Here is a 23,082-nt window from a genome sequence, read left to right on the forward strand (position 1 = left end):
GGGCTAAATTTGACCTGCAATTGAACCCCTCTCAGGACTGTGCCACTGGACACCTACCACACAAAGCCACACTAATGAGACCAGGAGACTTAGGAACTTTGCTTAGTACATGGAAACAGACATGGAAAGGCAGCCACAATGGGAAGACAAAGTAGCAGAAACCATATGAGGGAACAGAACAGAGATCCAGATATAATAGAGTCAAGTAATCTAACAGATGCAGAGTTCAAAACACTGGTGATAAAGATGCTCAATGAACTTTTGGGAAGTATAGAGAACTCCAATGAAGAGATAAAAAACATGAAAATGGAAATGGAAATGGAAATGATAAAAAGAAACCTGTCTGAAATGGAGAACACATTATCTGAGATGAGAAGTATATTCAATGGAATAAACAAAGGAATCAATAAAGTGAATAAAGAAAAGGTTAAAATGCCCTACCTAGAGGACGGGAAAGCCAAGGACACACAATCAGAATGGCTAGAGATGAGATGCCAAGACTATAAAAATAATTTAAGGAGCACATGGGACACTATTAAGGGTCCAAATATTCATCTGATTGGCATAACTGAAGAAAATCAAGATGTTGAACAGCTGTTTGAAGAAATAATGATGGAAAACTGCCCTCATCTGGTGAAGGAAATGGACATACAACCCCAGAAAGCTCAGAGAATCTCAAAAATCAGGGATCCAAAGAGGCCCACACCAAGACACATCATAATTAAAATGCCAAAAGTTAAATACAAAGAAAGAATATTAAAGGCAGCAAGAGGAAAACAGATAGTTACTTATGAAGAAACACCCATGAGACTAGCAGCTGATTTCTCAAAAGAAACTAAGCAGGACAGAAGGGCTTGGCACAAAGTATTTGATGTGATGAAGACCCAGGATCTACAGCTAAGAATACTTTATCCAACAAAGTTATCATTTAGAATTGAAGAACAGATAAAGAGCTTCCCAGACAGAAATAAGCTAAAGGAATTTATCACCACCAAGCCAGTATTACAGGAAATGTTGGAGGGACTTCTTTAAGAAGAAAAAACATGTATCAAAAACAAGAAAAAAGAATGGTAACGACTACATTCCTATCAATAAGTACCTTAAATGGAAAAGAATTAAGTGCTCCAACCAAAAGATAGAGGGGCTGAAAGGATAAGAAAACAAGACCCCTACATATGAAAAGGAAGGGGATGGCAAAAGATATTGCTTTGACGGACCTAGAAGGTATTAAGTAAGACAAAGATAAACACTACATGATTTCACTTATATGTGAAATCTAAGGAATAAAAAGAACAAAGTAATCAAAAACAGACTCACAAATATACTGGACAATTTGGTGATGGACGGGTGGGAGGAGGGTTTGGGGGGCGGGGAGTATAGGGTGAAGGGTTAAAGAAGTACAAATTAGTAGCTGATGGATGGTCACGGGGATGGGGAGCACGGCAGAGGGAATGCAGGTAGCATTATATGATGACTAGGTGGAGGGTCAGGGGAAGGAGGGAGCAATTGGGGGGATCGTTTTATGAAATATATAGATGTCTAACCAATGTACTGTATACTTGAATCTAATTAAAATAAATAATTTTTTTTAAAAATCTCTTGCATGGTCACTAGCCCAAAGTGTGAAACTCACCCCAGCTACAACAACAAAAATATTAGTTCTCTTCTCCTAGGACAATATTTTCAAATTGTGAGCTTGCATCAGCATCCCTTAGATGCATGTTTAAAATGCAAATTTGTACTCACTTTCCCAGAATTAGACTCTCTGGTGGTAGAGATTGGGAATTTGCCTCCTTAAGAAGTTCACACTTGATTTTTATGCCCACTAATGACTGAGAACAACTACCCTAAAGGAAGATTCTCTAAAGTCAGTTTTCTTTTCTCTGAGATAGTTGTCTCTCCTTTTTACTCATGTAGAGTGGGTTTATAGAATGTAAAGTATTCTTTCACTTAGAATGACATGAAGTTAAACAAAATTGTTTTATATCGTGTACCAACGCAATATCATAGAAATCTGAAACAAACTTTGTTTTCACCAGTTTTGTTAATTTAAGACCTTTGCTAATAAAGCCAAGGTCACACGTTAGACATCTTTTTGAACTAATTTCCTTTCCTCTTATTTCAATGCAATTGACTGTTACTTTAAATATGCCACAAAACTTACTGTCTCCTTGCAAGCCTATCTCTGCAGCTGGATGAATTAAAACTCAAACTCAATGCAACATGTTTCAAGAGCTTTAAGAATGAGTACAATTTTAGAAATCAAATCTCTATTTCCAAAGAATTATGTACAAAGATATTCATCAAAGCCTTATTTATCATTCAAAAAAATGAAATATTGGGCAACCATCAAAAAATTACATTTTCATGAATGTTTACTAATTTGGAAGACATGGTCAGGATTTATCATTAAGTGGTTTTAAAAAAAGAACAAAAAACTATTTATAGAGTTGTTTTGGTTATCTATTTCTGCATAACAAGCCATTCCAAAACTTAGTGGTTTAAAACAATAATCATTATTATTTCTCAAAATTCTGGAAATCAAGAATTTGAGTAAGGATTAGCTGAGTGGTTCTTCTGCTCCATGCATCATCAACTACGGTCATTTCCTTAGTGGTGGTTAGCCAGTGGCTGTGCTGAATTAGAAGGTCCAAGAAGGTTTATTCACATGTCTGGCTCCATAGTGTTTGTCTCTCTCAGACTAACTCACATCATGGTTGTCTCGTGGCATTCAGATTATTTACATAGCAGCTGGCTTCCAAGAGAGAGCATTTAAAGCATGCAAAAGCAGAAGCTGCATATCTCTAGGCTAAGCCTGGGAAATTATACAGTGTTACTTCAGCCATAAGCTACTGATAAGAACAAGTCATAGGGCCAACCCATACTCAAGGGGAGATGATATAGGCTTTGTCTCTCAATAGAAGGAATGGCAAAGAATTTGAGCCGTATTTAATCCACCATGACAGCAAATCTCAGAAGGGAAATGAGTCAAAATAATCTAACAAAAACCTCTATAGATTTTTCAGACCTATCCTCAGCCTCATCCCCAAACCCAGAGCAAACAGAGGTCTGAATAAAGTTGCTCAGGCATAAGCAAGATAAAAAGAAATGGCATGGAAATTATGCAAACATACTACAGAAGAAAGAAAAAGAGAGAAGGGGAGAAAGGGAGAGAGGCAGGGAGCGGGAAGGAAGGGAGGAAAGAAAATAAAAAGCACAGAAAGAATCATAGCATGCAAATGATAGAGAAAGAACCCAGTGTGGAAGAAATCATAACCCAAGGAGAAGAAGGAATTCTCTAAAAGTGTTACACACTAATAAACAACGTAAAAAAGAACATGAATTCAATACAAACAAAAGTCCAAAGATGAGATGATAAAACAATAGAACAGAGAGGAAAAAAGGAGAGCTATTGGAGCTAAGGAAACAAATAGAGAGGCAAAGCAAAATCATTACTGAATAAATGGATTTTAAAAAATGGACTAGATATACTGTATGTGAAAGTATTTGTTAGTGGAAAGGCCTGAGATAGTGCCAGTGAATATAGAAGACAAAGATGAGAACTAAAAGCAGTTACAGAGAAAATAACATACGTGAAGGAAGGCAAAAGACCACTCGACATAAGCTATTTAGTGTCCCTGAGGCAGGGAAGCCAAGAATTCTCCCTGAAATTCAGGAAGAGTCACATCTGCAGGTTGGAAGACCCAGCTGGTTCCAGGGAACTGACAGACGCTTCAACACCAAGGCATAGCCTCTTAACTTACTGAAATTTAGGAATTCTTCAGGCATTCTGAAGATGATGTAAAATGTTAAATTAATAAAACTCAAGTATTAAAAATAGTTAAACAGTGCTTGGCACTTAGTAAGTCCTTCTAAGTAAAAAAATTAGGCATAAAAAAGCAATTTACCTATAAGAAGGAAAAGTCAAGCTGACTTCAGATGTCCAAAAGTAATATTTAATGCCAGAAAATAATGAAACAATATTTACAAAGTTTTGAGGGAAAAAAATGGCACCTAAAATTATAACCACCAAGAAGTCATTCAACATAAAGGCCAAGAAACAGAATTTCTCAAATCTTAGAGAACTTAGGAAGATAACACCAGGAATTCTACCCGGGGAAGGGAGAATTATCTGAATAAAATTTTATATATTAAAAAATGAATACAAATAAAATTTCAGGAAAGGGAAAACATCTGAAAAAGTACTGGTGGTGAGCACTGAAACCATTAGATACTGAATGAAAACTGGGCAGTTGTAGAAATTATAATTATAGAACAAAGTCTGACAATGTGCAATGCAAACTTTGACAAATTTTTGATAAATTTTGACCATGTAAAATTAATATAATTAACAAAATTAGGGAGTTGTGAGGAGGAGGACATGTCAGAGGTGCTAATTACCTTATTTGTAATAGTGTTTGTTTACCCAATCTGAACTGCCTAATTTAAATCAGTAACCAAAAATACATACATAGGCAATGATTCTAACCTTTTAATGTTTTTCATAAAATTTTCATAACCTATTTTTTTATATGTGGAAGGATTTTATCAAAATGATCTTGTGCAAATGTCATATTTAACTGAAGTTCACCAAATTTCTTCACTAGTTTCACTTGTTTCTTTTACGCTGTTAAATACAAGTAATAGCTAATTAAAACATTTTTCCTTAAAAAGTAGAATATATAGTGATTCCATTTTTACAAAAGTGCTCCTGTTCACATTTCTACCTCTCTTTCTATTTATAAAAATAAATATAGATATATTTTGAATAATGTTCATTCATGGGTAGATATTTATGGGTGGCAAGTTTTTTTAACCTTGTTCTTTTTACTTTATTTTCTTAAATTATTTATTAGTAACTTATTTTCACAAACCAAAAATATTAATCAAGAAAGTTCAGAAGAAAATATACTAAGTTGTTATCAAGTAATTATTTATGTTCAGAGAGATTATAAATATTTTTACCTATTTTTTATAGTTTCCAAAGTTGCTCATCTTTCCAATCTCAATTTAGCCATCATCATTTCCTCCTGGTTATTCACTGACCCCCTAATGCCAGGATTGGACCCTCATAGGTCTGTGTTCTACCTCTATTGTAACATTTATCGCTCTTTAGTGTTACTTATAAAACTGTTTTTCTTCCCTGCTAGACACTACCCACTTTGAGAGCAGAGGCCATATCTATCATTTTTTACTGCTAGGTATCGCATAACAATACTACCCAATATCTATTTATTAGTTAAATATACATGTTGAAGTTGTACCATAGAGCAAATGTTACAGCAGCACACAGAAACTGCTTTTTGACTTTCTAAAATGAATCCTCTAGTTTGCCAAACTTATCAGGCTATAAAGTACATGGATATTTTGGAGAAATCTTTTTTTTAAAGACTATTTTTTTTTAAAGAAGTCTTAGGTTCATAGAAAAATTAAGAGGAAGTTACATAGATTTCCATATACTCCTTGCCCCTATACATGCACAGCCTCCCCTATTATCAACATCCCCTGCAAGAGTGACACATTTGTTACAATTGATGAACCTACACTGACAGATTATAATCACCCCAAATCCATAGTTTACATTAAGATTACATTGGTGTTGTAGATTCTATGGGTGTGGGCAAATGTATCAGATGACACTTATCCAACATTATACAGAGTATTATACAGAGCATTTTCCCTGCCTTAAAAATTTTCTGTGCTCCACCTATTCATCCTTCCCCCACCCCAATCCCTGGCAACCGCTGATCTTTTTTACTGTCTCCACAGTTTTGCCTTTTCCAGAATGTCATATAGTTTAAACCACACAGTATGTAGCTTTTTTAGATTGGCTCCTTTCACTTGGGAATATGCAATTTAAGATTCCTTCATGTCTTTTCATGATTTGATAACTCATTTATTTTTAAAACTGAATACTAAATATCCCTAGATATAACAGTTTATTTACCCGTTTTCACCTACTGAAGGACATCTTGGTTGCTTCTAAGTTTTGGCAATTATGATAAAGCTGGCATAAAAACTCATGTTCCAGTGTTTGTGTGGACATAGGTTTTCAACTTCTTTGGATAAATATCAAGGAGCACGAATGCTGGACTGTATGGTAAGAATACGTTTAGTTTTCTAAGAAACTACCAAAGTGTCTCCCAAAATGACTGTACCATTTTGCATTCCCACCAGCAATGAATGAGAGTTTCTATTGCTCCACATCCTCGCCAGGCTTTGGTGTTGTCAGTGTTCTGGATTTTGACCATTCTGATAAGTGCGTAGTGTTCTCTCATTGTTGTTTTAACTTGCACTTCCCTGACGACATAATGTAGAGCATCTTTTTATATGCTTATTTGTCATCTGTATACCAGCTTTGGTGGGGTGTCCTTTCAGGTCTTGTTCTCATTTTTTTATCTACCTCTCTGGTTTCTTATTGATGAGTCTTAAGAGTTCTTTGTATATTTTGGATAAGTGTTTATCAGATGTGTCTTTTGCAAATATTTTCTCCTAGTCTGTGGCTTGTCCTCTCATTCTGCTGACTTTGCCTTAGAGCACAAGTTTTTAATTTTAATGAAGTCCAGCTTGTTGATTATTTCTTTCATGGATCGAGCCTTTGATGTTATATTTAAAAGTCATCACCATAGCCAAGGCCGTGTAGGTTTTCTCCTGCGTTATCTTCTAAAAGTTGTACAGTTTTGCAGAGGAAATCATTTTTAAATTCAAAATGTATTTTCTGATTTCCAATTTCACTGACTGGAGAAGACAGTCACACCTTAGCCCTGTATGTCCTCCCATATCTAAAAGTCCTGGGATTAGAGCAAGTAAAACAAATGAGAATTAGTAGTAATGTTTCTCTAAAATTTTTCTTGTGGTCTAAATAACATCATTTTCATTTTTAATTTCTTAATGAATTGGCTTAGAACATCACCCTATGTCCCTTCCTATAACTGTCTCTCCATACTTCAAAAGAGTTCTATACTCTCTATTTTCATCTCTTCATTCCCTGTCCTCAGTCCACACAATCTGGTCTCCAATTCTGCTTCGTTGAAATAGCTCTTCAAAAAATCATGAATGAAACTTGCAAATTCTGTTCTTTAATTTATGTTTTTTCTCTGCACATTTTATCATGTTAATCATATTTTTTTTTTCCTAAAAACCTTGCTTCCTCTGGCTCCCCTAAGATCTCTCTCTCACATTTTTCTTTCACCATTCCTGATAATTAAGAACACACTCTGATTTCGACAGGCAGCTTAAGAATTCCTCTTCACTCCACTCCTGGGAATGGAATCTCAGATGTGAGACAACAACCAAATGGGCTTCTGCTCTGAGCCATACACACTAGGGTCTTAATACTAGAGGCTGGAGCTTTTTAGCAGGAGGAATAAATAAGCTATATGTGGAAGCAACACGAGCTAAATCGCACCATGCCCTCTTTTCAGTCCCTAAGATCCCTTTTATTCTTTCCCTTCTTTCTCTGCCTCCTTAGAAACCTAAGTGGGCATCAAGACAGGGCTGGATGGAAAAGCAACTAGATCAGCATCAGCTCTGCTCCAGTCTTTCAGAAAGGAGCCTTTGATTCTTCTCTTTATTTAAATGTCTTTATTTATTTCCTCCTTTGGGAATTGGAGAGGTAAGTCCCCAAAGATCAAGAGAAGAATGGAAACTTATAGGAAAGAGGCCAAGAAGAAGCTTTCTTTGTCTGTCTTTAGGCAAGATCTCAAAGTTACTGTTGCTCTCAGGGATCATACACTGCCTAGCACAGCTCACCAGGGTGCAAATTCTGGCTTGTAATAAAGATGGTGCACTTGCCTGTGGTATCTTCTGTACATCTTCTAAAAGGAATCCACTGCAACCAAAGGTAATAAGGAATCAGGTGCTGAAGGGTCTCAGCCAAACTCTATGAGCAACATTTCTAGTTATCTTTTGAGCACTCCCGTTCCTCCGCTCTCTTCTTAAACGCTAATATCCTCCCAGCTATCCGGGGCCCTCCTTTTTTAGTCCATGTGCTTTCCCTAGACAGTCCATCCTTAAGATTGTTTTAACTATCACCTGAGTGGTGCTGCAGATTCGTGGTTCCAGGGTAAGGGGTATGAGACTTGGGTAGTTGGAAGAAAATGTGGGGAGCTGTAGGCAACTGTGACATAGCTCTTTATTCTAGCAAGGGCACAGCCCTCCTCACATGGCGGCGGTGCCTTTTATACACAGGTTGAACAGTAGTGGCACACTGCCAGGTAATAGAAGCCTGAGCACACATACCGGGCGCATGGTTCATAAGGGGAGAAGTGCTAAGTTTTTTCCGCTCAGAAGTTAGCTACGGGTGTGGGAGGGAGCCAGACTACAGCCATCTTTCTTTCTCTGCACACCACACCTCTTCATAGTTCTTCCCACACACCTACTGGAGGTTTGGCATGTGATTGCTGCAGGAAGGCAGAACTCTGTACCTATATGCCACAACAATAATACAGGGAACAACAACATGCCACTAGGATGCAGGCTCCACTTCCTAGGAGAGCTAAGACTCAGCGCCAAATGGACTTTAGGCCTGCACACCGACAGTGTGGGGCTTTTATTTTTCATGGCCAAGTCCATTGCACTGTTTCTCCCTTTTTTAGACAAGTAGGAGCAAGTAGGAGTATGTTATCATTGAGGCCATGGCCAGGTTTCAACAGTTTCAGTGGTAGTGACCTGAAATTGAATTGGGGCCATGGCCCAATGTAATAACAGCTCTACCGGGGAGGGGCCTCCAGTTTGAGGTCACTCAGTCAGGCCCCACAACACATTCCACAGGCGGGACACCCAACTTCGCAGTCCCGGGAGATCGACAGTTACTTGCAGGCGCTGCTTCAACAGCCCGTCGTATCACTCAATCATGCCCACTGCCTGGGTCATGCCATCTCCGTTGAATGTCCCTTTGCTTGGCCCACGTTTGAACCTCATGCTTGGTAAAAAGAGTACCTTGGTCACCTTCCACCACTAATGGTCTACCATCAAAGGCACATAAGCATTTGAGAGCTTGGATAGTATGCTTTTGGTCTATGGCCACACACAGCCATGCAAACAGCAACCTGGTAGCTGTGTCCACTGCCATAAGGGCATAAGATGCCCCTTGTGCTTTTGGAAGAGGTCCTGTGTAATCTACCTACCACATGGTTAATGGAACCCTTCCTCTAGTCACTTGCTTCAAGGATGCGGTGTAACCTATCTGCACACTGGACACTCGGCACAGGTATCTGTGACATCTTCCCACTTCAGGGGAAGGTTCTATTGTTGTTTCAGCACCATGCATTGCAATAGTCTGTGGAGCCAGTGTGCCACATCAGTGGCAGGAACCTTTTCCTGGAGATACCAAGGGGACATGATCCATAACATGATAAACAGTAACATCCTTTTCTTGTCCTGTTTCCCATAGGTCTTGCCACATGGCTTGTCCCCATATGGGCCTCTGGCCCACTAGCTAGTTTTGCCATTTCCACATAGGTAACCATAATGTCAAACCTTTAAACACTGCCCAACTATTGGTACAAATAGTCAGTGGGCCATCTTCATGGGCTGTAACCATCCATACAGCCCTTAGCTCAGCCCATTGGCTGCTTTGACCCATATCTGAATCATACCAAATATGGTCAGTAGGTGGTTGCACCCATATAGCCACCCACTTGGTTCCCTGCCTCCTACTGGACCCATCTGTGTACCACGCTTCAGCAGGTATGGGTAGCTTTCTTTCTTTGTGGGGGGACACTTCTAAATCTGTAGGAACTTCAGCATCCAGTGTATTGTCAGTGGTAAATTCGACTGGGCTTAAAACCATCTGTAGAGAGGGAAAAAATGGCGCAGATGATAGAGGCTTGTGTTCATTCCTCTGGCAACCAAATCAAAGTTGTAATGGAAACAAGGAGCAGCAGCAAGGAAAAATTGCCTGGGATCTGGATGAACAAGTTATACAACTAGGGAGAAATCCAAGAAAGCACCCTGCAATGGAAGAAAGTAGGACAGGACCTGGACACGGGGCTGCCCCGGTTTCGAGTGGCTGAGTGAGATAGAGCCTGCGGCAGTGGTAGCAGCAGCAGAAGCCTCTTAAAGGGGTCACGTCCAGGAGCGGATTTTCACGGTGACGGACCTGCTTGCTCTGAGCACAAGTGCTGATTTGGCTATGCGCAGGGGTCACCGGGAACTTACAAGGAGACATTGTCGGAGTGAGGGCCGAGGGGAGACTCGTTCCATACAGAAGTGCCAATGGGGTCCATTGTTTCCTGTTGCACCCTACCCACTACCAGTGTGCTGGACACAGCGCTGCCGTAGCAATGATGTCATCAAACTGGATAATAGAGGTTGCTCTACCCAGAGGATTCCCTGAAACCCTGCTTCCCCCAACTCGCAGACCCACCCAAACTACATCTGGGTATATCCTCAGCGAGTCAGGTGCTCCTTGCTGAGACTCACACTGGGGTAGGCAGCTGGCCTCGGTTTCTGGTGTAGCCTTTTGAAGCACAGCACCTGTGGATTGCTTGCTGAATCTTAACGGGTGACTCTGGATGGGTAGAGGCTTAGGCTAAATTTGGCCTACAACTGAACCCCTCTCAGGACTGTGCCACTGGACACCTACCACACAAAGCCACACTAATGAGACCGGGAGACTTAGGAACTTTGCTTAGTACATGGAAACAGACACGGAAAGGCAGCCACAATGGGAAGACAAAGAAGCAGAAACCATATGAGGGAACAGAACAGAGATCCAGATATAATAGTCAAGTAATCTAACAGAGGCAGAGTTCAAAACACTGGTGATAAAGATGCTCAATGAACTTTTGGGAAGTATAGAGAACTCCGATAAAGAGATAAAAAACATGAAAATGGAAATGGAAATGGAAATGGAAATGATAAAAGGAAACCTGTCTGAAATGGAGAACACATTATCTGAGATGAGAAGTATATTCAATGGAATAAACAAAGGAATCAATAAAGTGAATAAAGAAAAGGTTAAAATGCCCTACCTAGAGGACGGGAAAGCCAAGGACACACAATCAGAATGGCTAGAGATGAGATGCCAAGACTATAAAAATAATTTAAGGAGCACATGGGACACTATTAAGGGTCCAAATATCCATCTGATTGGCATAACTGAAGAAAATCAAGATGTTGAACAGCTGTTTGAAGAAATAATGATGGAAAACTGCCCTAACCTGGTGAAGGAAATGGACATAAAATTCTAGGAAGCTCAGATATTTCCAAAAATCAGGGATCCAAAGAGGCCCACACCAAGACACATCATAATTAAAATGCCAAAGGTTAAATACAAAGAAAGAATATTAAAGGCAGCAAGAGGAAAACAGATAGTTACTTATGAAGAAACACCCATAAGACTAGCAGCTGATTTCTCAAAGGAAACTATGCAGGACAGAAGGGTTTGGCAGAAAATATTCGACAGGGTGAAGACCCAGGATATACAACCAAGAATAATTTATCCAGCAAAGCTATCATTTAGAGTTGAAGGACAGATAAAGAGCTCCCCAGACAAAAATAAGCTAAAGAAACTTATCACCACCAAGCCAGTATTACAGGAAATGTTGGAAAGACTTCTTTAAGAAAAAAAAACATGTATCAAAAACAGGAATAAAGAGTGGTAACAACTACATTCCTATCAATAAGTAACTCAGATGGAAAAGAATTAAGTGCTCCAACTAAAAGATAGAGGGGATGAATGGAAAGGAAAACAAGACCCCTACATGTTGCCTATAAGAGACTCACTTCAGATTAAAAGACACAGACTAAAAGGAAGGGGATGGAAAAAGATATTGCTTTGATGGACCTAGAAGGTATTTAAGTCAGACAGAGAAAGATAAACACTGTGTGATTTCATTTACATGCAGAATCTAAGGAATAAAAAGAACAAAATAATCAAAAACAGACTCACAAATATAGTGGACAATTTGGTGACGGAGAGAGGGGTAGGGTTTTGGGGGTTGGGAGAATGCGGTGAAAGGTTAAAAACATGCAAATTAGTAGCTGATGGATGGTCACGGGATGGGAGCGTGGCATAGGGAATACAATTTGTATTAATATGTTGGCTAGGTGGAGGGTCAGGGGAGAGAGGGAGCAATTGAGGAGATCATTTTACGAACTATATAGATGTCTAACCAATGTACTGTATGCTTGAAACTAATGAAAATAAATTAAATTAAAAAAAAAAAACATCTGTAATTCCATGGCCAGAGGGCTAGTAGCTATGATACTTCGTTGTTCCAGATAGGCACCCCATTTCATCAGGGGTTTGGACTACCCTGGTTTTGGGTGCCTGTACCTTGTGCGTAACCAGCCTTTGCTAGGGTAAGTGATGTGCACCTGCACTTTGGCCATACCAGTCAGCTGCTACTTGCTTCTTTATTAGGGAGTCCTTGCTCTCTGCGCCTTTCTATAGTTGGGACCAAAAACCCACTGGGGTCCTAGTTTGTTAGGAACGTTGCCATAGGCCCAGCCATATCCTTCAGCTGTTACATGCATGTCCAATTCAAAGGATTTACCTGGATCTATTACCTATAAGGCTTGGGCTTGCTGCACCGCCTGCTAAGTGGTGGTAAAGGCCTTCTCTACTGTTTCATCCCAGTCCCAAGTAGCTCCCTTTTTGATTAGGCTATCCAATGGCCATGTCAGCTGTGCTAGGTGGGGCATACTCTCCAGTACCCCAAAAGGCCCACCTAATTCTGCAATTCTTTAACTTTAGTGGGTCGTGGATACACTTGTATCTTATCAATTATAGCATCAGGTATAACTTTCGTCTTACCCGACCAGACAACACCCAAGACTCTGACAGATAAGCCAGGCCCCAGAACCCTGGTTGCATTTACTGCCACCTGTTTTCAGATGCTGAAACAGCGCCGGCATCAGCGCCGCTTGCTCTAGGTCTTTAAGGGAAGCAGAGGCTAACATGACATCATCGATATAATGAAACAACTCCACTGTTGCTGGTCAGGTCCAGGTTGCCAAATCCTGGGCTACCGACACATGGCAAATTGTTGGGCTATGCAAGTAGCCTTGGGATAGTACCACAAAAGTCCATTGTCTTCCTTCTCACGTGAAGGCAAATTAGTCTTGGCTTTCAGGAGCCAAATCTATGGGGAAAAAAGCATTAGCCAAATCCAGAACATAGTGGTATGTTCCCAGCCTTGTAGTCAGTTGATCCATTAGATCATGGATGGATGGTACAGCATGCAGTGGGAGAGTCGCTTTATTCAGTTCCCGAAAGTCCACAGTCATTCTCCACGAGCCATCGGCCTTCTTCACTGGCTACACAGGGGCATTATAAGGACTATGCATGGGGCGCACAGTCTGAGATTTCTCCAATGCCTGAATCATAGCCCCGATTTCATCATTCCACCAGGCAAGTGATATTGCTTAACATTGACAATGTGCCTTTGTTCTGGCACTTCCCGTGACAGGTGATGAATATGTCTCCACCCTACAATTTTCACCACCCAGACTCGCAGACAGAATTCACCAGCAGAGAGGTCTGCAGATTGGGCCCTTGCAACACATTCACCCCTAGAATATCCTCCGGCACCGGAGAAACATACACTTTATACAGATGTGGGGGCAAAAGTCCTATTCTAAGAGGCAAAGTCGCAGCTTTTGTCTTAATATGTTGTCTCCTTAATAGCCATCTACATAGGCGGATGGTCCAGGGAATCTAGCTCTTTCAGTAGGAGGTTTCTGCCCACGCTTGAACTGCTTGCTGTTCATGTTTCAACTGCCGCCACAATTCTAATAACACCGCATTAGGCTGGAGATCTGTCTTGTCTGGATCGACTCCTTCAGCTAGCAAATCAGTCCATATTTGCATTCAGGTCACACAAACAGGACCCTGCCCAAGGCCTTTTTCTTCTTGCCCCTCTGGGATCTGAGAGTTACTATATGGACACTTCTGTGCACCACGCCGCCCCCTCCCCCGCCCCGCCCCATGGCGTCTCCTCTCTACATCCCACAGAGTAGCCATTGCTGTAGTCACTTCATGTATATGTTTCTCCACATAGGGAGACAGGACAGCAACCAACGAGCTAAAATCATTAGAGGGGGCAGTCCTTAACACTAGGTCCCTCATGCCAATCATAAACCGTTCATCATCTAGTCCCTGTGTATTCAAATTAAACATAGCTTGTTGCATGCCCCGTTCACCAACGATCTGCGCTAATTCAGCCTATGTTTGCCATTTACTCATGCTCTGAGAGTTCTCTGGCATCATTCCAAACTGTCTGCACAGCGGCAGTAAGCCATTCTATTAGGGTGTGCTTCCCCTGACCTTGAGCCGAGTGGCAACTCTGAAGTAGAACTTCTTCGGAGCTCAGCTTCCAGTTGTCGCACCCTTGCATCCAAGGCATCTGCCTTTTGCCAAAGCTTCTGTACCCGTGTGGGCTCTGTGAGAGCTTCATCCATATTCTGCTTCAAAGCCATTAAAAGCACCCAGCCCACTCTGCTGGCCTCGGCTCAAGCTTTTTCTGGCAGCTGCACCTCCAAGGAGCCGAGCATCTTCTCAATACTTATTGGGAACCATCAACTGCCTCCCACGGCTCAGGTAGAGTCTTAGTCATCAATACCACCACCACGAGATACCACATACTCTGTGGGGGCCATATGTCCTTCCTGTACTTCCCATCCTCTGACAGGGCAGACAGCTCCCTTATCTGGGAATCCTGCCTGTGACTACGCCAAGTGTGTTGCTGAGATTCGTGGTTCTGAGGTAAGGGGTACGAGGCTCAGGCAGCTAGAAGAAAATGCGGGGAGCCATAAGGAACTGCGACATAGCTCTTTATTCCAGCAAGGGCACAGCCCTCCTCACATGCGGTGGCGCCTTTTCTACACAGGTTGAACAATAGTGCAATCTGCCAGTAATGGAAACCTGTGCATGTGTACCTGGCACCTGGTTCCATAAGGGGAGAAGTGCTGAGTTTCTTCCACGCGGAAGTTAGCTACAGGTGTGGGAGGGAGCCTGACTATAGCCATCTTTCTTTCTCTGCATGACCTGTATGAAAACTACTCCCATTTCTCTACCACCAGGCCTATCTTTCTCCCAAGAGCTACTCACATCCAAATGCTCCCCAGACCCAACAAACTGAACCCATCATCTCTCCAACTAACCCTATTTCTTTCTGGTGTCCTCCAGCTTGGTAATGATGTCATGGGCCCCTGGAAGCACCCATCATGGAAGCTGGGAATCATCCTTGACAACTCCTCTCTGACCTCCATCTACAATCTATCATTTATTCCTGTGAGTTCTTCTTTCTAAATATTTCTCATAATGCTATTTTTTCTAGCCCCAAACGCCCCCTGCCTTAGTTCAGCCTACTACCTTCTCTCATCTAGAATATTTAAAATGTTTTTCTAACTGGTCATTCTATATGTAGTCCTATTCCTCCTCAAATTCATTCACTACACTACTACCAGAGTGATCACAAGTTTAATCATGTTGATTTCCCTGGAAATTCTGAATTTCCAGGGTGTCCCCGAAGGCTGAGATTATTACCTAAATTCCTTAATATGCCATTCAAGTTCATCTGTAATCCAACTCTGACCACCTCTCCCCGCTAATTTTCCAATACTTTACCCCTCCTTTTATACTGTGGTTATTTGAAATTCTGACAGGTTTCCAAAAGAGTCATGTTCTTTCATCACTCTATATTTCCACTTGTGATCACCACTTTTAAAATAATCTGCCCTACAAGACTTAAGAAGTACAAATGGGTAGTTACAAAATAGTCATGGAGATATAAAGTATACCATAAGAAATATGGTTAACATTATTGTAGAGGATGAAGTCAGTTTATGTAGTACTTAAAGTAGAATCCCAGATTTTCTGGAATGGAAATAGTCCATGTGGGAGGACAGTACATTCTTGTCCTTAAGGGTAAATGGTCATCTTCAATGAGTGAAGACTACTTTTATCTGAAATCACAGATAAAATATGTTTAGCTTTTACAGGTACTGCTGAAATTGTAACAAGAACTAGTCTTTCACTGAGGCATGTATCCACCTTGTCTTACAGTCTGCAGTAAGTAACTTTTTGGCATTCCTTCATCAATCACAGCCTCCATCCCAAATGTTTCAAATCTCTCCACTTGTCCCTCAGTACCTGGACCAAAAGCATCTGCTGCAGAAACTTCCTGCAACATTTTCATTGGCCCAGATCCACAGGACTGTGAAATATCTGAAATCTGCTGCTGTTTATGTCTAACAAAATCTTCTTCATTGATTAATGAAATGTGCTTTGACTTTTCAAATTGTGAAAAATCTGGACTGGTTTCATGTTGACTGCAGTTTTGTTTGAAATACTATTGCCTTGGGGCGATCACTTTGATCTCTAATCACTATGCTGTATAACTGAAACAAATATATTATTGTCTGTCAACTATAATTGAAAAAATCATTGAATCTTACACTGTAAATATGAGCAACTAATTGTCTGTTATATTTCAATAAAGCTGTAAAAAAATGCAAAAAAAAAAAAAACCTGCCTTATATCACACTTTACTCATGTGGCTAATTCTTACTTCTTCAAAACTCTGCTCAGCTGTCAACCCTTCTGTGAAGCCCAATTTGACTTCCTCCAGCCAGTTAGAGGCTCTTCCTGCTGGCTCCCAGAGCCCTTTGAACACAGAGCTTCATGGCACAAGTCACACTCAGAGTAGTCTTCTCTCCAGCAGGTGCCTTTCCTCACTATACTGTAAGCTTCTTGAAGGCAAGAATAATGTCTTTTCATTCATTTATCTCTGAATCTAGTACAATGCCTGGTATATACTAGGTACTTAATGTATATTCATTGAATAATAGGATAAATACTCACCTCGAGAGACCATTATGGGAGTAGAAATGGAAATATAATGTACACACACTTATCAGAGGTTGGCGGGTGCTTTGAGGAAATATAAAGAATGGAAAGGAGTGCTGGGTACCTACTATGGGTCAAGTATTTGTATATGAGGAAGATAGTATATCCCCATTTTACATACATGCTCAGGGATTCCAAGTAACTTGTTCAAAATGACAGCCAGTAGAGGGCAAGCAAAGATTAGAAACTCCAGGTCTATTAGACAGGAAGTCAGAGCTCCCATGCCATGGGGTCCATCCGGAGAACCTTAGTTATACCACCTCACCTTCAGGATTCTCCAGCTACGACACATGAATATAAAACTTATTGGCTGTGAGACCTTGAGTCAGTAAATAACTTTTTTAGCTTTCAATTTTCTCATTTATAAAATAAGGGTAATAACCTGACTCACCTCCCCCACAGAGCTGAGACCTGAGGTGAAATTCAAGTGAGATAATGTGGCCTTGCTTTGAAAGATGCCTTGCCATAAAATCATGGCGGATGGATGAATTCCTCAAAAATATGAGAACGCTCCCAAAGGAAAAGACTATTGCAGGGGATATTGGAGGAGTGGGTTGAATGGAGACCTTGGGTTCGGGTGAGGCTGATGGGGATGGTTTCCTTTATGAAGTGAGGTTGGCTCAGTTCTGAAGGAAGCGAGTCCCATGCTTTGAGAGAGAGAAGAGAAAAGGAAGGAAGAGACTGTGGCATAGCTAAAGCTAACCTTAGCGCTGAGAACGTGGAAAGGGAAATAAATAGAACAGATCTATCTTCCTGGAGTAAGAAATCTGAAATAATTGGAAGTAAAGAATAATCTGCCTAGAACTGTACCATCACAGTTTCCAAAGCAATGTCAGACCCATTGCCTATTTGATCCTGCAATCTTAGAAAGAAGATTGAGCAGAAGCCATTATCTCTACTAGACAGTTAGGAGACTGGAGGACGCGGTGAATGAATGTCCAAGTTCACTTGGTCAGGGCACAACACTAGCCATGGCGAGCAACTGGGATTTGAACCCAGGTTTTTTGTTTTGTTTTTGCTTTCATTCCAAGTCCAGCGTTTTATCATCATATCGAGCTAAGGGGAAAATTCATTTCTTCATTCCATAAAAACTTATTAAGCACCTAAAATGTGTCAGGCATCAGAAATAACAATAACTCTGAAAGTCACTTGTAAGGGGTTCTGATAGGTGAGAGTCTTGTTGAAACTACCTGAAGCTGTGGTAGGAGGTTGGAGTTTGAAAAAGAGGCAATAACAAAACAATAAACATGACCACTTTACATGAGATGGAGTATTATATGTGTCATATTGTTAGATCCTGTCAACAGTCTGAGGAGGCAGGCGTGGACGACAAAGAGGCCACACGCCAAACCTGACAAGCTCAGGAGAGGCCAGCATGGCAGGCACTACAAACTCAGAGTCTGAATGTAACCACATAGGATGGTCTGGACAGAAAAATTCCTAACTAAGAGTAGGTCATAGAGATAGTCACGTCTTAGGCCTGTAGCTACCTTGACAAAGGTCAATCTTTACCTTAGGTAAGCCCATCTATTGTCTTTCTGTATCTAAGATAACATACCTTTGAAATGTCAGCGTTATCTTCTTTTCAGACCCCTCATGGCACAACCACTTGCACCAGAGTAAGAGATCACAGGAGCCCTCATTTTTATCTTTTCCTCAAATACCATCACTGTGTATTGTAAATGTTAATTAACTATCTCGTATCCACCAATGTAAAAGAAATATGTGTCTCTCTGTTTTACTTTTTACCCAGAGATTTTCCTGCTTTACTTTCTCCCACTCCCTTAATCTGCCACCAGTGAATTTCATACAACCCTCTTTACTTCTCCTCCTTTGATTCAAATGTATAAAATAAGCTGCGAAACTGTCATTCTCTGAAGTATTTTCTCAATCCATTGGCATTTTGCTTCCCAGCAACTGTTATCAGTTTGGCTCAAATAAACTCATAGAAATTCTCTACAGATTTGGACATGTCTTACATCAACATAGGCACAATTATATTCTTCTTTTTTACAGATGAGGAAACTAAGGCTCAAAGAGGTGAGGTAATTTGACAAAGATGGCATAGCTGGTATGGATCATAACTTAGTTTCTGAACCAGTCTGCCTACACCAGGGCCTGAATTTAACTACTGAACCATGTTAACTCTGAGCTATGCTAAAGAAAAATAATTCGGGAAAGGGCTATACTGGTTTAGAGTACAGGGAACTGCTGGAGATATGGAGAGGCTGAGTTCTCGCCTCTCCCCTTAGAGAACCCAGCTCCTCCCAATCATGCGGCAGGAGCATCCTGTCTGCCCCCCACCCCCACATCTCAGCAACCATGACCTCCAGCAGGCTGGGGGGATGCCTGCCTCCGGAAGCCCCAACATCCTGCACTCTGCTGAACCCACAACGTGTCAGGCCGCCCATTCCAGCTGCAGCACTCAGCCCGCCTGACCTGACAAGCTGGCTGAATTACTGGCCCCTCAGCTAGAAATAGCCCTCCGAGAAGTATGTGGTGGCTACGTGTCCACAGGGAGGAGAGGAGGCCAGGGAGCCAAGGAGTCCCAGGATCCTGAGATAACATGGTCCGGATGTACAGAGCCCCAAACATGGTGGGCTGGCTTGGGTCACAGGCTCTAAGGAGGTGAGTGGGAACCAGGATGTCTGCTCCCCGACGTGGGCTGCGTGACAAGCCCCAGGCATCCTGAGAGGGTGGGCTGGGTTCCTATGGGCAGCCTTGGAGCACCAATCAGATCATGCAAATTATGTGTGTCCAAAGTGTCTATTGTTCCTTCTCTGGGCAGAATCCAACTTTGGAAGCATCACTGCCTTCCCTCTGGCTTTGGTCAAAGGCGTAGGGTGGGATAGGGGAAGCAGCATAGCAAAGCCCTGCAGGCAGAGTAACTAAGGGCTCTAGAAATTGCTTCTTCTTCCCATCACCTGGAGAAGAGCAAACACCTTCTAGCTGAATCCCTTTCTTTAACACAGAACAGAAATGAGATCCATACAAGTGAGGATAAGATTGGTGGAGGTGGCTTCCAGGACTCCTGCCTCAAGGATTTGCTCTTCCACTACACAGTATGAGTTGGTAAGGGTAAAGTCCAGGAGGAAGACAAAATAATTGTGCAAGGAATGATTCCAGCACCTTCACTGTAGGTACTAAGAGGAGTTAACATCCCCGAGATAGGGGAAAATGAAACTATGGGAAGCCAAACCTTCCTACCCCTGGGTTGGTGCTAGGACAAGGTGGGCAAGGAAGGATCTATTTGCAAAGAACTCACCCAACACCCAAATGTCATTTCCTTTATCTCCCCGCGTTCAAAGTGGCACAGATGAGGCATGAGCTAACTCTGAGAAGCAGATGAAAAGAATCACCCAGCAGCTAGTCACAAGACAGGCTCAGAATCTAGGTGGCCTGATTCCCTTTCAATGAATTTATTCCAGGAATAGATGTAATTATTCTGTGGTAGAAAGAACTCTTGCTAATGGTCAGAAGCCTGATTCTAATATTAAGTTCTGCCACTAACATGGCTGTGTGACCTTGGGTAAGTCACCTCTGGGCCTCAGTTTTCCTCGCGGTAAAAACAGGCAATAATGAAGATGTCCAAGATTCCTAACATTCAACTATGAGAATCTATGTTTCTATGACCCACACAGAGAGGAAAGAAAGGGATGAAGAGACCCCTTGAATGCCCTGGTTAGAGGAGTCAGTGGGGAGGAAGGGGAAGAAAACGAAGGGGAAAGGGAAGGGGTTCAGAATTCACAAGTCTTCCAAGCTCAGAAACTCCAAGTGAGGTTCCAATTCAGAAAAGCACGAATAGGAGACAGGGTGAGGGGGTGCTGGGTGGAGAAAGCTGGGGAACTCAGTCACCCCAGCAAGGGCCATGAGGTCTGGCCAGCCAAAGGGATACTTATAGGAATAACAGTTTGAGGGAAGTCTCTCAAAAAGTAGACCATTTCTGTGAGGAACAAGTGAGATAATCATTATGAAAGTATTTTGAAAAAGTTAAAAAGCCCTATCTCTATAAAGTTAAAAAAAAAAAATTCCTTGGTGGGTCGAGAGTATTAAAAAGAAACAAAGGAGAGTTGAGGAGCCCTCTGGAAGTGTGACTGTGTGTAGGGTTTGGAGAAGGGGCTACAGATTGATAAACTTAACACTGAAAATCCTTAATTCAAAAGCTGTGTCCCCCACGCTGCCTCCAGCTCAAGTGTGGCCTAACTCTGGCTTTGTTCTGAGTGAAACAAGCATAACCCTGTTTTATCACCCAACGTGACCTTTTGTGAAATCATTCACATGGGCCTGGCCTCCCCCAGCCTGGGACACATTTTGCCTTATCTCCCACAAGCCACAGAGGTGGAGGCCAAGAGAGGGTTTCCAGTAAGAAGGATGTTAGCGGAGAAGAGGAGGGGTGCAGAGTAAAGAGGGAAGGAAAAAGGACTGAGGCTGCAGCTACAATCAATCACTTGGACCTCTCCTATGTCCTCTGCCCTCCAGCTCCTCTATGACCTTCAGCTTACTAGGGTTCCCCGGCGAAGGCACCTGCAGTGCTCTAACTCCTTTGTCCTGCAAAATAAGCTTCTGGTTATGGCACCAAAGGCAAGATAGGCGTGGCATGGATCCTGTAATATTACGGAAGTCATTTGTATTTCATTTTGGAATGTATAATGAGGGTTCTATTTATGTATTTAGATTTACTTTTGATCATATATGTTGGACTGAGACTGATATTATAGTGACCTTTAATATTAAATTATAAAATATATAAAATCCTACATATGATATTAAATATCGGATTAAAGACATTGTCCTTACTTGAGTTTATCTCTAATCCATTGTGGACATTATGAGCAAGTCAGGGAGAGAGAAACAAACCAATCAGAAGAGAATTTAAACACTTCCAGTCACCATCCACAGGTGGGTAACTCCCAGGTAGATGATCAAGCATAGCAGGTGACAAAACAAAAAATCTGGGGGAGAGATTGGAAGAAAAGACAGTGTTCTGCCCTCAGAACCACTCTATGAACATCGTTAAAGAAGACTGTCTTATATATAAGCATTTAAATGTCCTAAATCTTCTATTTAACCTGGGAAGACAGCACCCAGTCTCTTAGGGACACATCCTGGGTAAAGGCCTGGCTTTCCTAGAGAAAAACTAAAGAGAATTATGCCTTATTGCTACTTGCATTTTCTTATCAAGTCCCTAGCTCTTTAGCTTTTGTCCTAATGTGGTGTGGGGTTTGTGCATCTAGCAAAGTACTTAGCAGGCCTGGAGTCAAACTGCCCAGATTCCAATCTAACCTCTTCCACATACTAGCTGTACATTTTGGGGCATGTTGCTTAAACTATGTGCATCAGTTTCCTCATCTCTACAAAGGAGATAATAGCGTATCTTCAAAGGGTTGTTATGAAGACTTACTACAAGTAAAGCGCTTGCTAAGCGCTCGATAAGCATTAGTTGCCAACATGTTATTATTGGAGAAGCAGCCTTGGGAATCAGAAGACCTTATCCTAGCTCTTCCATTTATTCGATTGACAACTTTGGACATATGAACCCCAAGATCTCCATCTCTTCATATATGAATTTAAAATACTGATAATGCCTGGTGTGCCTAGCTCACAAAGTTGCAGTGAGGTTCGAATGAACTAACACATGTGAAAATGCTTTATAAATTATAAAAACTTGCACAATTGTAGAATAACACATGGCACCTCTTTTTGCCTGTGTCTATATGATTGCACATCCCATGTTGTTTTGTATGATGGTTACTTATTTTTATTTGCCCTTTCCATTAGCCTGTGGGGTCCTTGAAGCAGTGATCTCATCTTGCTCTCCCTTCTATTAATCATGATGTCTAGCCTGATTCTACACATCGTATATACTTGGCAAATGAGAAATTGGAAGAGTAGCAGCCTGCTTATGTGTTTGTTTTAACAATATGCATTCCAGTAGCTTTCTCCCTGTTGGACTGCCTGTGCCAGGACTATCTCTCCACATCAGGAGTAGCTTCCTAAAAGACACACCTCTGAGTAGTATCTGTGAGAAAGAGTCCAGTCCCAGGAGCCAGACACCTAGTAGACACTAACTGTGGGGACCCCTGGCCTGCCTCTGCGCTCTCGGGACCTTCCTGGGCTCTGCCCCCCGTGCTCAGCCAGCAGTCTTCCAATCTTCAGGAGGTCTCTGAATTAGTCTCCATACTATTGGAGAGACCATAATACCAGTTTAATTGCCCTGGACAGTC

The sequence above is a fragment of the Pteropus vampyrus genome, unplaced genomic scaffold (genome assembly GCF_000151845.1).
Source record: "Pteropus vampyrus isolate Shadow unplaced genomic scaffold, Pvam_2.0 Scaffold70, whole genome shotgun sequence".
Taxonomy (NCBI): Eukaryota; Metazoa; Chordata; class Mammalia; order Chiroptera; family Pteropodidae; genus Pteropus; species Pteropus vampyrus.